Source organism: Ursus arctos, unplaced genomic scaffold, assembly GCF_023065955.2.
Source record: "Ursus arctos isolate Adak ecotype North America unplaced genomic scaffold, UrsArc2.0 scaffold_37, whole genome shotgun sequence".
Classification (NCBI taxonomy): Eukaryota; Metazoa; Chordata; class Mammalia; order Carnivora; family Ursidae; genus Ursus; species Ursus arctos.
The window spans coordinates 2857630-2872961 of NW_026623053.1; the positions used below are offsets into that span (position 1 = coordinate 2857630).

Below are 15332 nucleotides of genomic sequence, written 5' to 3' on the forward strand. Positions count from 1 at the left end.
GTGCAAATGAGGGAAGTTAGAAGTACCTGTTATATTTAAGTTGTGTAAGCATAAAAAACCTTAAAAATTGTCCTAGTGGTTAGCTTTCGGGAGGAGGTGGGTCAGAGCTTCTGCATATGGACATAACATTTGGAGGTGAGATTCACATGGAATTGGGAAATACATGACCCTTGCAGGGGAGGGCACCTGTGTAGATAGGGCCCAGAGGTGGATGTGGGAGGGAATTTGCATTACATATTTTTTTTTTAGGATTTATTGATTTTAAAGAGAGAGACAGCGGATATGTGAGTAGGTGGAGGGACAGAGAGAGGGGGAGAGTGAGAATCTCAAGCAGATTACCCACTGAGCCCAAAGCCAGGTGCAGGGCTTGATCTCAAGACCCCGAGATCACGACCTGAGCTGAAATCAAGATTCATGTTCAGTGATTCATCCATTGCATATAACACCCAGTGCTCATCACATCACATGCCCTCCTTAATGCCCATCATTGAACAGTACATCAGTTAAATATATCAATTAAAAAAATGAAATGAAGAGTCAGAGGCTCAACTGACTGAGCCACCCAGGTGCCCTATGCTTTACATACGTTTTAATATGTTTTGATATTTGAACTACATATTTTTTTTACCTATGCATAAATATTTCCTGTATAAAACAGGCAGTTTTTTCATGGTCACTGTGAGCTGGGTGATTTTTCTTTATTAATATGAGATTATAATCTCATAGCATAGTTAATAAAACGTTCAGATGTATAGAGGTATCTTGTTGGCATTACAAATATTTAATGGGCTAAAATAAAATTAACTTAATAAGTATTTCTTTAACTTTCCAGAAAATGTTTCAAGCAGCCTGCTTTGGTACAGTGGCAGAAATAAGGATTCAGTCTAAGGTGTGCTACATATGTACCTCCCATGTGGTCTTCAGAAAGTGAGTACCTCTAAACCTCTATTTTCTCACCTGCAAAATTAGAATAATAGTTAAAACCACTTTTTATAAATCAAAAATATTTATAAGATTTTTGCATATAAAAATTGTGTAAAGTAAAAATTGTTGAAAGTTTGCTTTGAAGCATAAATATTCATAATAATAGACGTTATTGGTTTTTGCTATGTGAACAAGGAGTGCAAAGGAGTTATACTATGTGAGCTGCTAAATACATACCAAAAAACAGAATCTTACAGACTCGTAGGGAATGGTCTCAAGAGTAGACAGTAGGGTGAGTGTAAGTGTCACATAGCACATAATGCGCCACAGTGCACTCAGGACTATGACAGATGTTCCTCTTGTGTATCCACCACCAACCCACCACCACCAGCAGCAACATCAACACAAGGGTAGCTTTTATTCACTAAATCCTGACTATCTGTTAGATTCAGTGTGGCACATCCCATCTAATTATTACAAAATTCCCATTATACAGTTGCCCAGTATTGTGCAACCAATGAAAAGTGGCAGATCTAGGATTTGAAAACAGGGCTTTTTGACTTCAAAGTTTGTATATCCTTACCACTATTCCATTTAGTTTCAAATTTTAGTGGACATTAAAATATGTCAGAAATGCAGATTTTTCTGACCTTGCACCTGAGTTTATGGTTTGCTGGGCCTGAGTTATCCACATCGTATCACCTTTTCCAGTGGTTCTGATGCTGTTGGCCAGTTAGGTACTTTAAGTAATACCATGCTATTTCCAGCTGCTTGTTGGTCCTCCTTCCTGGTGTAGTATCTGCAAATGACTTCTGTTGGCAGTCCTCTGTGTTTGCAACAGAGATGGCAAGGAAGGGGATCATTGTTTCTCTATGCTGTGCTTTCAGGCTCTTGGTCTCCAGGGTCAGCCTCTTATGATGACGTAGTGGCAGAGAAGGGGTTGTAGGATGTGGCTTCTTTGGTGGAACAGAGACAGGGTTAGGAGCAATCTGCGTAATCTGGGTTCTAAAACCATTCTTGGAGATTAGAGTTCAGGTCTGGAATAAGGTTTTATTTTAGTTTTTGCAAAGCTTTGAAAGGGTTCAGTATGATTCTGGTAATTAGGCAGGTTTGAAAACAACTGAGCTAAATCCTTTCCAACTTCTTTCCTCTCTACTCTGTTATATGATTCAATAATTTCGTAAGTGCTGCTCAAGAAATCAAACAGGAAATCTTATGCAGTTGTACCTTGTCTTATTAGGATAGTCTTTTCATATTTTTAAGAAGTAATTTTTTAAATACTTGTTTGTACAAGGCCCAGAGCAAGGTGCATGGGTGGATGCAAATATGGAGCAGATATATGGTAGATGAGGCATGTCCACAAGTAAAGTGCACTACACAGTTGAAAGTCTGTTGAGAATCAAGATGCATGGGAGTACTGTGAGAAATCATGAGGGGAGAAAAGACATAATTTTTAGTGGGGGGATTGGGGAGAATTTCACAGAGGAAATGATACTGGACTATCTATCAGTGCTTTGGAGAATGGATATGATTTTAACAAGCTCAAATAGCAAGCACAATCACACCACGCTGGAAGAGTGCTGCAAGCCCACACAGGGAATATACTCAGATTTAGCCAAAACATTTTCTTGAAGATCAGTAATAAACTAATGGGTTTCTCTATATAATATATTTAAATAATATTTTTAAAAAATTAACATTAGTAACCACTGTAGATCAAAACTTAGCAAAGAATGTAGAGAAGTAGGAATAAAACAAGGTCCCGTGTATACACAGGTCATTGCCTAGTAAGTACAATACAGTGTAGGAAGTGCTATGTAGAAGTTATCTGTCAACTACTAAGGGACTGTTTTCCGAACTGTATTCTATGTAACATGAGAGTCTCGGGAATTGTTCATAGGTGCTGCGGGGAAAAAAAAAGCTTTTTGGTTAATAAGTCTGGGAATTGCTGGTTTAAACAAAATCAGTTATTTTTTTGCTGTGGAACTTTCCAGAGCCTTTCATATGTCATGCAGCATTTCTCCATGGTTTGTTTATTTATTTATTATTATGATTTAGTACTATTATTTACTATTTATTTTGTAGAGCACCTATTAATATCTTCTTGAACGCTAATGTTCTGCTGAGCACAGTTTAGAAAACTGTGCTGGAAAACACAGTAAAGAAGTCAGTCAGCCATTTTCTGGAGTAAGAAAAGAGTTCATGGAAAACTAAAAAAAGACAGTTAATAATAGATAAATTAAGTTATAAATATGCATTTTAATGAAAGTATATAATCTTATTTTATTCATAAGTTCCATATTATTTAATTTTATTGTATATTATATCTGTTAAATAGAAATTAGACTGGTCCCTGTAGAATATTTTCTTTATATTAAGGCTGCTTCTCAGATGAGAAAAAAAATCTCTTTACTGTAGTAGTGCATCTAGTTTCTACTGCCAAAATCCAAGCACTATATAGTGGGGTGCCTGGGTCGCTCAGTCCGTTAAACATCTGCCTTCAGCTCAGGTCACGATCCCAGGGTCCTGGAATCAAGTCCTGTGTTAGTCTCCTTGCTCAGCACAGAGTCTGCTTCTCCCTCTCCCTCTGCCCCTCCACCCCCTCCCACTCATGCACTTGCACTCTCTCTCCCTCAGATAAATAAGATCTTTTAAAAATTTTCAAGCATTTATTTTACTGAAAAGCAATATTCAAGAGGTCCTACAGTCCTCATATTATTTCGAGCCTCTTCTACTTAGATGAGTGTCCTCAAATATATCCAGGGTGGCAAGTCAGAGGAAGACTCTATTGGATGTATTTTTACATTTTTAACTAGATTGTCCTTTCATTATTAATTAAATAGTGGTGCCCATAGTATATTTTCAAAGTTTTTTTTTCTCTGTTGTTGTTAAGCCCATGTGGATGAGAATAATCGTGAAAGTGTCCTTTGAACACTAACAGTGTCCCCTTCCTTCCTAGGATTTTCAGTTGTTTACACATTTCCCTTGGTGGTTGAGTTAATTTATGCCCCACAAAATGGCTAACCAAGGTGTAAAAACTTATATAAGCTGACAGTTCCTATTAAGTATGTAGCTAAAGAAGATATGTTAATATTGGTTAGTAGAACAGCATTGCACTAAACGTATATGGCTCAGATTCAGGAGTTTCTGAAATGGTTAGTAATATTGCAGTCCACAATAAAGTAAACCTGCAAACAAAAATCAGGCCGTTTTGAAAGCTAAGTGATCAAGAAAATGAGGCTGATTTCCTCTGAATTCAGAAGAATACTAATACTGTGTAGCTTTTTTTGAGCAGATTTTATTGAAGACCAGAGAGATGAGAATATTGGCCCAAGGTTAACAAGTATGTTCTAGAAAGAGCTAGAACTCAAATACTAATTCCCCATTCCTGCTCTTTTTATTACGTGTATTCTGTCCCCTTTCCTTATTCTTTGCTTTTAGACAGTTTATCCAATTTTGTTCTGTAAACCCTCTTTAGGGCTCCATTATGCCAGAGGCTGTGTTGCTATTATTTTCTTTCTCTGCTTATCTGGGTTATCAAAAGAAAATAAAAATAAAACAGTCAGTGTTTATTTAGTACCTTCTTTGGGCCCTTCAATTTTTAAGCTAGCAAGGATATATAAGGCATATTCATGTCCATAGTCTTCTCCAGTGGTAGCACATATGCAAGTGAAATATTTTGGCTCTATCTTGAATGTTATAAAGAAAATAATGATTTTAAATTATTATGAAGGAATTCCAGTCTTCAGTTCTGTTCATTTTGATGTTTTTAAAATCAGCAACATAACGTCCTAAAACTTTAAGTCTGGCTTATATCCAGCTGTATACTTGACATCTCTACTTGGATTTTTAATAGGCATAGCAAAATTAACGTGTCCAAAGCCCATTTATCAACTCCTCTCTTTCCCAATCTTTCTTACTTCAGTACATGGTAACACCATACATTCGGTTGCTCAGGCCAAAAATCTTGGAGTCTTCCTTGATTTTTTCTTTTTTTCATACCCCATCCAAGCCATCTTTTTGGCTCTACTCTCAAAATTTATTCAGAATCTGACATCTACTCATGATCTTTCGTTATCCTTCTATTTCATTGTCCATACTACTGAAAATAACATCCTAATTGGTTTCAGCTCCTGCTCTTTTGCTACCATAACCTATCCCCCACATGTCAGCCAGAGGAAATCTTTTAAAACTAAAATTCGATTATTACATTCCTGTTCTGAAACACCTTCCTAGCACACTCAAAATAAAATCCAAATTTTAAACTCTTTTTCTTGGTCTGTGATATTCAATATGATCTCAACAGCTCTGTGTGTTCGCATCTCATTTCCTACTTGCTCACTCACTTCTAGCATCACTGGTGCTGTGGCTGGATTTTGGCCTCGAGTCCTTTGCCCTTATTATTCCTTCTGCTTAGGGTTATCTTTGCCCAAATATTTGTAATACTTTCTCTTTCACTTTTCTCTGTTATTTGTTCAAATATCCTTTCTGTGGAAATAATTTCCCTGGCCACCTTACCTGATATAATAATCTCTGTGTTCCCTTACCAGTTATTCTGCTTTATTTGTCTTTTATCTCTTAGTACTGCTTAGCGTTGTGATGTGTAGTATACTAGTTATTATCTACCTTTCCACTGGAATGTTAGCTCAACAATTGCAATTGTCTGCTGCTGTATTTCAAGTGTTCGGTATAGTGAATGACTCACAGATGTAAGTATTAAATGCTTAAATAACTTATGTAATGAAGTAATTAAATATTTGCAAATGTGAACAAAAGCAGACACAAACAAATATCAAATTGTAACTCTAAGTTCTATAAAGGACACTTGACTGAGTCAAGGAGATCAGGAAAAGCTTTTCTGAGGAGGAGCATCTCCAAGCCTAGGACCAAAGGGGGCAATGCAATTTACTAGGTGAAGAGAGAAGTGGAAGTCTTTTGAGTAGTTCAGGAGCACGCCAAGTATGAGACTCTAAAGCAAAAAGGTCCATGTGGCTGGAGCAGAGAGAGCAGAAGTGAGCAGGAGTAGAAGAGTATTATACAAGGAGAGGTGGAAAGGTAAGTAGGATCTGGATCCCCCAAGACTTTGTTGTCTATGTTAATCATGTGCTGTTTTAATCTTAACCACAACAGAAAGCCTTTTTGGCATTTTAAGCAGGGTGATGTCATGATCAGATGTATGTTTTAAGAAGATGGGTATGACTACAGCATGGAGTTTGAAATAGGGAAAAGTGATGATCGAAGTAGTCTAAGAGAAGGATTGTCAATAATTTACCAAGGGAGAGGTAGTAGAAGCTGTTTTCCTTAGGTCTGGGTAATAAAGGAGTACACTGTCTATAGAGAATTTAAAAAGAATACTGTAGGCAATAAAAAGTTCAACCATTTTTTATTATCACTATGTGCCAGTATTTCTAAACAATATTGGTGATTAAAATAGTCTGCTCAGTTAGTATACCACTGGAAATGATAGATAATGGCTAACCAGAGAGTCAGCCATTTATTCATTCAAAAATATTTTTGAATATCATCTATGTGCCAGGCACTATTGCAGACATGGGAATGCATGGATGAACAAAACGATAAAAATTTCTGCCCATAAGGAACCTACATTTTTGCAAGGGAGATTAACAATAGTAAATAAACATCTAGCATCTCAGGTGATGATATTTATTTTTTTTATTTTATTTATTTATTTAATTTATTTGAGAGAGAGAGAGTGTGTGTGTGTGTACGTGCACGCGCACATGAGCAGGGAGAGGAGCAGAGAGGGAGAGAAGCAGAGGGAGAGGGAGAGAAAGAATCCTAAGCAGACTCCGTGCTCAGCATGGAGCCCCATTCAGGGTTTGATCTCACAACCCTGATACCATGATCTGAGCTGAAATCAAGAGTCAGGGGCTTAACCAATTGAGCCACCCAGGTGCCCTGGTGAGGAGTTTTTTGATATTACAGAAGAAAATGTTAGTTAAGCAGTTGGCCATAAGGGTCAAGAGTTCAGAGGAAATAGCTGGGCTCACAATAGAATTTCGAAGGTCATCCGTTGATAGGGAGCTGTGTTAATCATGAGTATAAAAAGGAGCTTATGAAGTAAGTACAGAGTGAGAAGAACCAGTCTAAAATCCTAGCATTGAGATGTCCCAACATTTGCTATCTAGATAAAGATGATTCTTTCAAGGAAACACAAGGCATAGTTAATTAGATAGGGTATATCAAGGACTGACGAAGACATTATGAGATGATTAAAAGATCAGTAGCTCAGAGAAAGTTGATCATAACACCAGTGCTTTAAGGATGTACTCCTTCTTTCTTAGAAAACTTTGAAATTGCCTGAATTGAATATTTATATTTTCCCATTAGAAAGATGAACAGGCTTCTGGGATAGCTATGCTAATCTCCCCAAACAACTAATTTCCGTCTCATTCCCTTTCTAAAACATCCTTCAGTGGCTTCTTTCTCATGAAATGGAGTAGAATGCTCAAAGGACTGACATTCAGTGTGCTCCGTGACTCCGTCTTCACTTTTGTTTTCAAGTATGACCTCTACCGCTCCCCTAGATGAACCTTCTGCTCCCGGCCATCTGGCCATTAAGTGTCCCTTTAATAGCCTGGAATATTCCATTTTTTTTTCCCTGTGCTTATATCATTCCGTTTTTTGGAAGTCCCTCTTCATTCAATCAATGTCAGACCAATGCTTGTCATTCCTCTTCTAGATAGTCTTCCGATTTTTATGCTGAGAACCATGAGAATAATTTGTCAATACTCTAACATAATCAAGGACGGAGGCTGTTTATTACGTGTTTGTGTCCCTCACAACATCTAGCTCACATCTCTATTTGTTCAATGTTAAATAGATATTGAATAGCTATTACTAGGCAGGCCCTGGAAAGAGCCAAACAAACAGCTGCTGGTTGAACTACTACAGTTGCTTCCCTTTTGAGTGCTGGGATGAGCTCTCTAGCACAGAGCTCTGATATTCAAGGTGATGTGCGATGCAGAGATGGTACCTACATTTCCTTGTCTAATTTCAGCTTCATTTTTTGTTGTTTCTTACATGGCTCACATTAGTTTCCACTGTATCAGTGTTTGAAAGGAAAGAACAATTCCTTCTTTCTTTTGAAAATGATGAAACCTTAATATTTAAAAGCCTCTCTGTGCAAAGCTGTTGGTATGAAATATCACAACATCACATCTGATAGTTCAATTTAAATATTAATGAAAACCTTAAGCTTTATCTGGAATAGTTAATTTGGAATTTCAATTCGTATTCACATCCTTGTGCAAAAAGAAGAGAGAAGGGGGAGCTTGTGTGTTTAAAAGGATTTGTGAGTAAGGTTCCCCAGCAGACACACTGTTTGCAGACAAAGCAGCACAGATGTTACTTGTCTGTCATAGAGAATGCCAGTCTATAATGAGGCTCACTTAACTTGGTGTGTGTATGTATGTGCATGACATACATGTCATGTGTGTATGATGATGTGTGTATGACAAAGCTAACTCATTGCAAAACCCAACAGTAAGCACCAGTCAATCTGCCATATACATAGCTTGTTCTGTAGGAGAACAACAGAAACAGAGAGAGCAAGGAAACAAGGCTCTAGTCTGTGAAATTTAGTTTAAAATGGGGCAAAATAAGTGTGGATTTAAGATTATCTGGAATCTGAGAATCTATTTGCTGATTGATAAATGACATTAAAGTTTAATTATATGACAAAATAGTAAGCATTTATAAAGTATGATTTTATATAATACCTAAGAAAAATCTTAGGTAAATGGCATTTGGAGAATGTATTTCTGTGTCCCTGTGGATTCAGGCATAGGAACAGCTTGCTGCTTTTCAGTCTTTTTATGAATGCCCCCAAGAAAATATTCTTGAATGTGGCTCATTGTGTTATATGAACGGGGATTGATCTTGTCAGGAGAAAGTCAACCACACTTAGCCCCTTGCAAAGCAAACAGCATGGCCAATATCTTAGTCAAGTTCTCTTTGCTGCTGTTTCAGCTGTCAAAGTCACTGGTGCAATGCAGCATTCAAGGTAATTTCCATTTAGTGGTGAAAGCTGTTTTCTTCAATTTCTTGGCTTCTTTGTCTTTTTACTTGCCCCCTATCCATCTAATACCATTCCTGTGTCATTGGCACACTTACATTTGCCTCACCTCGCTGATTTCTTCCCACCTGCGTGACATGCCTAGAGCCCCAGTGCTGCTGATGCATTATCCATCCAGGGCTTTGTTGCATGGTGACATTCCAGAGCAGAGCTCAGCCCACGGGCATCTGCCAATGCGTAGGAGCTCTCCTCTCCGGCAATTATTCAGTTTGATTACACACGATGATAAGCTATTAAGAGGCACTCATGCACAGCCCTTTATTTACCAACAGTTGAAATCTCCCGTTTGCTTCCACTGTGTAAGAAACTAATTGTGGTGAAGTAAACAAAAAGGAAGGGCAGTCACCTGTGGTGGGGAACAGTGCTACAAGGTAGTGAGTTTAAGTCTCCCAAATAAAAATGGTGTCAACAGACCAATTGGATCCATTTCCCCAACTAACACGTAGAGCAGCTGGAAAGGAAGTATATCTAGTGGGTATGACCATGTAATCTTGTTTTCAGAACCCTTATTCCTGTTTCTAATCATTTAGATGAACATTTTGTTAGTCCAGAAGGGTATGATCTTATACTTATACCTCATCAACAAAATGCAGATTGGGATTTTGAAAAGTGTCTATATGAGGAAAGTTCCCTGTAACAAAAACTATTATAAGAGCTATTTAAATTTCCTTGTCTCCATTTATAATCTGTAGAGTGCTGCTTTATTAATTCAGTTACAAGTATATTTTCTGTGTAAATATTCACAGCAAATAATGCTTTGCATAGAAATTGCTATTATTATCATTCTCTAACTCTAAAGAAAGTGCCTAATGGCAGACTTATGTGTTGAGTGCATATAAGTACCAGTTGTTCGTTAGTCTCTTTCCATTGTTAGAGCTAAACAAGCAGATTTAGAACAGAATCTTTTATTCTGAAAAGAAATCTATCTGTAATAAGGCACCCTTAAGTCCCTCATACATGGTCACCTTAAATAATTACAAACATCTAGTCTAAAAAACTCCATCTCTAATGCCCTTTTTCCTCCTTTCCACAGTCCCATCCCCCTTAGCCCCCAAAACAGGCATTTGGAGCCTGGAGGAAGAAAGAGGAAATTAATTTGTTTATCAGGTAGTGTTGGAAAGTAAATGGCTTTCCTTTGAGGGTTTCTTTCCTTCTTTTCAGTGCATTGAATTTAGAGCCCTTCCTCCCCTACCTTTTTTCCCACTTGTTAATGCACTGCCTCCTCCCAGGGCAGTATCAATAAAGAGACCTGGAGATCCTGTTTTGAGTTTGTTTACTCTCAGCCACAACTGGGAATATGATTTCTAGCAGTATACAATGAAATCTTGTTGTTGCAGGGGAAAAAAAGGAGATGAAAACTGTAATGTCCTGTGGAGTTCACTAGAATAAGAATGGATTGCACCCATGTAAATATATATACACTTATTTATGTATTTATAAACTATTTTCTATATGTCCATATGGGAAGTTGGTTCAATAACACACACAGACCATGCTGTAAGGTAGGTAAGGATAACTGTAGGGATGACAATATTAATATATTTTTGTACACACCCACAACTGTGCATAGGTCCTAAACTGGCATGGCTATTTTATTTTATGCATATGTTTTTCAGTGACTCATCTCTGAAAGTCAGTAAATGAGATAAATGTTTTAAATGTAAATACAACTAACTCCTTTATGCACAGTTAGCTCTCTGGAAAAAAGCAAAAACAAAAACCTTCTAAACACACTGACTATCTTTTCTAAGGCCATCAAATCACAACTATTTTGGGGTGGATACAGAAAGATAAGAGATCTGATTAGAATTTACAGATTGCTTAAGGTTCCTACAAGGTAATTTTATTCTGAATCGTCTTGTCTTCACAAACTAATATTCAGAACATCTAAACATTTTCTAAGAGAGCTATAGTTAAATTGTTATTTGGGTATGCAAACATTATGAAGTTAGCAAATCATTTCTGGAACCTTAATACATTAGAATATGAGTATTGCAAAATTTAATGCTAGGAAACCTTTTTTGGAAACTTGAGAAATATAAAAAAATTACCCTTGTGTTTCAAATTTTTATGATGATATAACCATAGTACCACTTATTGCTTTATTCCTTCTAAAACAAGGTAAAGAAGATATTCCATTGTCCAAATTCCCCATTTCCCAATCTGGTTGTGGGATCATATGTTCATAAACAGTATTCACAGAGGCTAGAATTTCTGATCTAAATGTTTTAATATTTTTCATTAGAAATGACCCCAAATTCATTTTAAATTAAATACTCAGAATACACATCCCCAAAGGCAAGAGAAACAAAAGATAAAATGAATTTATGGGACTTCATCAAGATTAAAAGTTTCTGCACAGCCAAGGAAACAGTCAGAAAAACTAAGAGGCAGCCCACGGAATGGGAGAAGATATTTGCAAATGACACTACAGATAAAGGACTGGTATCCAAGATCTACAAAGAACTTCTCAAACTCAATACACGAGAAACAAATAAACAAATCAAAAAATGGGCAGAAGATATGAACAGACACTTTTCCAATGAAGACATACAAATGGCTAACACACACATGAAAAAATGTTCAAAATCATTAGCCATCAAGGAAATTCAAATCAAAACCACACTGAGATACCACCTTACGCCAGTTAGAATGGCAAAAATAGACAAGGCAAGAAACAACAATTGTTGGAGAGGATGTGGAGAAAGGGGATCCCTCCTACATTGTTGGTGGGAATGCAAGTTGGTACAGCCACTCTGGAAAACAGTGTGGAGGTCCCTTCAAAAGTTAAAAATTGAGCTACCTTATGATCCAGCCATTGCACTACTGGGTATTTACCCCAAAGATACAGACGTAGTGAAGAGAAGGGCCATATGCACCCCAATGTTCATAGCAGCAATGTCCACAATAGCTAAATCGTGGAAGGAGCCGAGATGCCCTTCTACAGATGACTGGATTAAGAAGTTGTGGTCCATATATACAATGGAATATTACTCAGCTATCAGAAAGAACGAGTTCTCAACATTTGCTACAACATGGACAGCACTGGAGGAGATAATGCTAAGTGAAATAAGTCAAGCAGAGAAAGACAACTATCATATGATTTCTCTCATCTATGGAACATAAGAACTAGGATGATCAGTAGGGGAAGAAAGGAATAAAGAAAGGGGGGGTAATCAGAAGGGGGAATGAAACATGAGAGACTATGGACTATGAGAAACAAACTGAGGACTTCAGAGGGGAGGGGGGTGGGGGAATGGGATAGACCGGTGATGGGTAGTAAGGAGGGCACGTATTGCACGGTGCACTGGGTGTTATACACAACTAATGAATCATCGAGCCTTACATCGGAAACCGGGGATGTACTGTATGGTGACTAACATAATACAATAAAAAATCATTAAAAAAAAAAAAAGAAAAAAAAAAGAAAATGAAATTAACAGGTTTATTTAAATGCTGTAAGAAGGGGCGCCTGGGTGGCACAGCGGTTAAGCGCCTGCCTTCGGCTCAGGGCGTGATCCCGGCGTTATGGGATCGAGCCCCACATCAGGCTCCTCTGCTATGAGCCTGCTTCTTCCTCTCCCACTCCCCCTGCTTGTGTTCCGTCTCTCGCTGGCTGTCTCTATCTCTGTCAAATAAATAAATAAAATCTTAAAAAAAAATAAAAATAAAAAAATAAATGCTGTAAGAAAAAGATATATAAGATCACACAGTCTGTATTATTAACTCAGACACTATCCCAGTATTCTAAGAAAGATACCAGTGTTCAGATATATATATATATACACACACACACACATAAAATAATGCTTTTGTATTGAGTTTCCTATAAGAACTTTAATTTCTTCAGTTTCTGACTAAGAAAATATTCTTCTAAGTTTTATTCCAAATAGAAATTTCCCTTGATGGTAGCATTTAATAAAGAACAATTCTCATCCTTCAGTCTGTTAGGACATTAGTTCAGACTTTCATTCCATAGATAGACTATGATAGACTTTCCACAGACTATCTTTCCATATTCCATAGAGCTCATAATAATACTGGAAATCTTACATTGTTTGGTTTCTAGGCTATTACATTGTCTTCAAGATATGTAATCAGATGGAATATTTCCTAGTATTTTGTTCACAGATCACTCCAGCAGTGCTGCCTGTAAAGCAACTAAAACAGACGAAGATACTAACTTCAACAATGTCAAAAAGCAATTGGCATGAATATTAGTATCAGCCTGTTTATTACAATGGTTACTCTGGTAAAACTCTTCTATGGTGAAAACATTTAGCATTGTGATCAATAGGATTATTATGAGTTATAAAAAATACAGAAGAAAATTTAGAAATTCCGATTCATCCTTTGGTATTTTCGGTTATAACAATTCTGTCCGTTAGAATAAGATTCAACCCTGACTGCCACACTTACTTTAAAATAGATCCTGTAAAGTGTGCCTAACCTTTTCCCCATGAGGTTTTATTTTTCTTCTAATAATACTCTACCCTGGTTGGTATACTTGACAAAACCTACTAATCCTTCAAGAATACCTAACTTTTTTTGTGGCCTGTTGCATAAAGCCATTGTCTGTCTATGCAAATTAGCCCTTTTCCTCAGAAGTCCTTTCATTTGTCCCCAGTTCCCCTAGAACCATGGTTCTGTTGTGTAGGAATTATCTCTCTTCCAGTCTGTGTTCCTGACTGAAATATGTGCTTTGTGAGGGCAGGGATTATGTCTCAAACCATATCTGACATATGATAAAATGGTCCATGGACATACAGGCAAAGTGGTAGAGAAGTTTCTATTTAAGTGTGCATTGGGGTTGCCTAGGTAGCTGTCCATTGAGCAGCGGACTCTTGGTTTCAGCTGGGGTCATGATCTCAGGATCCTGAGATGGAGCCCCTCACTGGGCTCCACTCTCAGCAGGGAGCCTGCTTGAGATTCTCTCTCTCTCTCCCTCCCTGTCTACCCTTCCTCGTACTCACACATGTGCACTCTCTCTAAAATCAATCAGTCAATATTTTAAAAATAAATAAAATGTGCTTTCAAGTTCTTTTTTTGTTTATTTTGTTTGGAGAGCAGTAGAGCTTCCCTCAGTGGGGGTGGGGCCGGGGGAATAAATTGCAAGCATCCACAGGGCAAGGAACTTGCTTTACTTGGTCTTCTCAGGGCACAAATACAAGTGCTATCTGTAGTGAGCCTTGAGTGAGTACTATAATGAGTCACTCATCTTTAAAGCAGGTCATGTTCTCAACTGAAAATAACTTAAGCTTGTCATTTATAAGTGTTATAATAAAGATACTCTTTATAAGTAAATTCACTGTCTGATGTTAGGAAAGCAGTTAAGCATTATTAAAAGTGTTTTTGTTATAGATATTCCACAATTAAAGCAAAGCAGATAGATATGCTAACAAAAGTATTCTCTTTATTGTCTTCAAGACATTAACTTACTCATTTACATGTCCATTCATTTATTTTCTCATTCATTCAGTGATTATTTATTATTTATATGCTATCTATCTAGTGTGTGTACATAGTACTAGTTTTCATGTGGTTTACAGGATGGCATTGAAGATAGATGTTAAAAAGATAATTTCACAAATAATGGCAAATGGCAAATACAACTATAAAAAATGATGGTTGCTACTGGAGAGGTTGTAAGGGAATCTTAACCTTGTCAGGGATGGGGGAGGATTAGGAGGAGGATAAAGTAGATTAAGGAAGGTATCTATGAGGAAACATCATTTAAGCTGAAACCAGAAGTAGGAGAGATTGCCTATCAGAGGGTTGAAGGGAGGGAAGAGAGAAGTGAGCCTTTAGGGTAGAAGGAATGATGAGGTAATGTTCTAATGCATGAAGGTACATTTTGCATGAGGCAAGAATAAGGTGAGTGGGGTGTAACAAGGGTAGAGTCAGAAGATACAAATTGAGAATTAGATAGGAGTCAAAAGAAAATAAATGGCATTCATGAAGTTGTCAGTTCTTCTTTTAAACCAGCATTTATATTTTTAGTATTCTGAAAATATTTTAGGCAAGCATGAAAAATTTCTAATTTCAACTTAAATACTTTAATTTTTAAATAATAATTCTATTCTTTATTTATATGGATTGCCAATAACTTATTTTTAAGGGACTTGAAAGTGGAAAACATAGGAGCTGGTTATGGGAGTTTGTGACTAATTGAATAGGCCTGGCTCTCATGAATAGGAAGAGGGGAGTGGGTGTGATGAACACTTAAGGAGGTAGAGCCAGGCCTAAACAGTAGCTACCCCCGGTGCACTCAATTTTCCAGACAAAAACCATGTCTTAGATTTGTTGTTAC

At 37.2% G+C, this 15332-nt stretch overlaps 1 long non-coding RNA gene across 1 annotated transcript in view; it reads left to right on the forward strand.

The window, feature by feature from the left end:
- The first annotated feature begins 906 nt into the window (after positions 1–906).
- The window catches only part of LOC130542568 (uncharacterized), a 33341-nt gene continuing 18915 nt past the window's right edge, over positions 907–15332 (forward strand). Inside the window, exon 1 of the long non-coding RNA XR_008957220.1 lies at positions 907–927. This is a non-coding gene — a long non-coding RNA (uncharacterized LOC130542568). The remainder of the gene's footprint in view (positions 928–15332) is intronic.